Here is a 2,446-nt window from a genome sequence, read left to right as displayed (position 1 = left end):
GAAGAAGAAGAAGAAGAAGAAGAAGAAGAAGAAGAAGAAAAGGAGGAGGAGGAGGAGGAAAACCAGGAGCAGGAAGAACAAGAATAAAGAGGAAGAGAAAGAGAAGATGGCAAAAGAGAAAGAGAAGAAGATAGAACTCAGTGTCTTCAGCAGCATTTAACCTTTAGAATCTTTGGCAATAAGCCTAGTCAAGGAATAGTCTGCTTTTCTCCACCATCTTTGTGGATTCTGTGGCTCTTTCTGAGCTCTGCTCTGCCTGTCTGTTCAGCCTGCTGTCTGTCTACCCTACCTGACTTTCCATAGTCCAGTGGCATTGGTCTTTCCTGTCATGACTCCTTCTCCACCAGCCTTTTTCCCCTCTGGATACACTGCTTACTGTCAGTGGCAAGCTCTTTCCCCTCTTTTGAGTATAATATCTACCTACCTTTATCTCTGTGTGCTAGTATTTCCTTTTGAGAGGCATTGTTGGTGGCTTTGATGACAGTAAATTTTCCTCCATAATCTCTGTTATACTCTACTTTTTATCATAGTTGTTATCATAAATGCATTTAGATATTTATTTGTATAATTTTACTTTAGTTCCAGACACTCCTACTAGCATTTCCTTTGCATACTCTTTTCTATCTTTTTGGTCTATTGCTATATTTTCAATGCATGGCCAAAAGATATTTATAGATTGGGTGAATAAGGGAGAAATATGTATGAGAAGCTTGTTTCACCCCTAGGCTGGTACTCAGGCCTGTAGCCAGACCAGATTGGTGTAGAAACTCAGCTTTGCCATTTGTCAGCCTTTGGCCCTTATCAAGAGAGTGAACACCTCCCAACCCTAGTGTTTCTCTTCTGTGATGGTGATGATATATTTCTCTCACAGAAAGTTATTGTAAGGTATAATTTAGTTTGTGGTATGCTCACAAATACCCAACACAATGCCAACTGTGTAGTAATCACTCAACAACAACCAAAAAAACATGTCAGTCCTCAAGGATAGTAACTTTTGGGGCTGGGGAGATGGCTCACTGGAAAAAGAGTTTCCTTGGCAAGCACAAGGGCCTGAGTTCAATCCCAGGTTCCGAAAAAAAAAAAGATATTAACTTTCATTGTCTTTTTCAGACAGGATTTTGCTATTCCGTTCAGTCTGGCATTGAACTTAACTCATTTTGTAGCCCAGGCTGGACTCAAACTAGCAGTGATTCTCCTGTATCAGCCTCCTCAGTGTTAGAATTACAGGCATGCACCATCCTGCCCTGCCTAAGGATGGTAACTCTTAAGCTTGATATTGACTATAACTCAATATGGTCAAGATAAATACTATGCATGTTTCAATAAAACTCAGACAACTGATGCCATGGTAAAGTCAACATGTAAGATCAATTTTTTCTCAATGTTTATTAAGGATGCAACTAATCATAATATAGCATGTAATAAGACCATCTGCTGCCTTCTCAAACCTAATTTGAGAGTAAGGATATCATTCAAATTGTGATGTGTCATTCATGCTTCCAGGAGAGCTGCTGGGAGAGCCAAGCCTGATGCTCAATTGCTTTCTTAACAATTACAATGGTCAGCTTGACTTGATAAGGAGACTCATCAGTGGACTCATCCGGTATGTTTATAGTTGAATGTGCTATTAGGAATGAGGACTAACCGTGGCTGGGAGTTCGATCACAGGGGCCTGCTGTCCTGGCCCCACCCCTGGGATACGCTGAGAGGGCAATTGAAACTGGGCATGTAACTGAGAGACTGTAAACAGGGGGATCACCACGAGTCTGATCTACATAATGAGACCCTGTAGACCCTGTACTAAATACAAAACAAACAAACAAACAAACAAACAAGAAAGTGGAACTGAACTGGAGTTGGGTCACTAGGAGATAATTTGGAGAGACTATCTCTTGCAGGCACTCTTCCACTGTGCTCCACTTCCTGGCAACCACAAATTATGTAGCTGTTACACCACTCCCTTCTGCCATGATATTTCCATCCTGGAGCCAGATGACCATGGACTAAAGCTGAGAAATTATAACCCAATTAAACCTCTTCTTCTTTAAGTTGTGGATGTTGAGTATTTTGTTACAGCAACAGGAAAAACTGACTAATACAGGTGGTGACTTTCCTGCTGGAAGATGGGGTTCAGAATGACCTCCCAATCCTTACTTTAGCAGCATTGTTGTTCATTGTGTTAAGCTGAAAAGTTTAAAAGTTCAACTAAGTGATTCAGCATATGGCCAGGGTCCTTACTTTGTAAAGATCCTCAGCTTATGAGAAATGGTGTAGGTGGTGGCAGATAACCCATACAATGTAGTGTGTGAGGATGACTTTTTGGTCAGTTACTTAAAACATTAGTTATGTGACTTAGCATTCCATGAGTATCAGGCTGGAAAGACATTCCTCTCATGATTAAAAACTTTCAAAGCAAATAATTTATTCATGATGCTAAGTACTTTAG

Source organism: Octodon degus, unplaced genomic scaffold (assembly GCF_000260255.1).
Source record: "Octodon degus isolate 3935 unplaced genomic scaffold, OctDeg1.0 scaffold00132, whole genome shotgun sequence".
NCBI classification, from domain to species: domain Eukaryota; kingdom Metazoa; phylum Chordata; class Mammalia; order Rodentia; family Octodontidae; genus Octodon; species Octodon degus.
Note: the sequence above shows the minus strand (reverse complement) of the source record.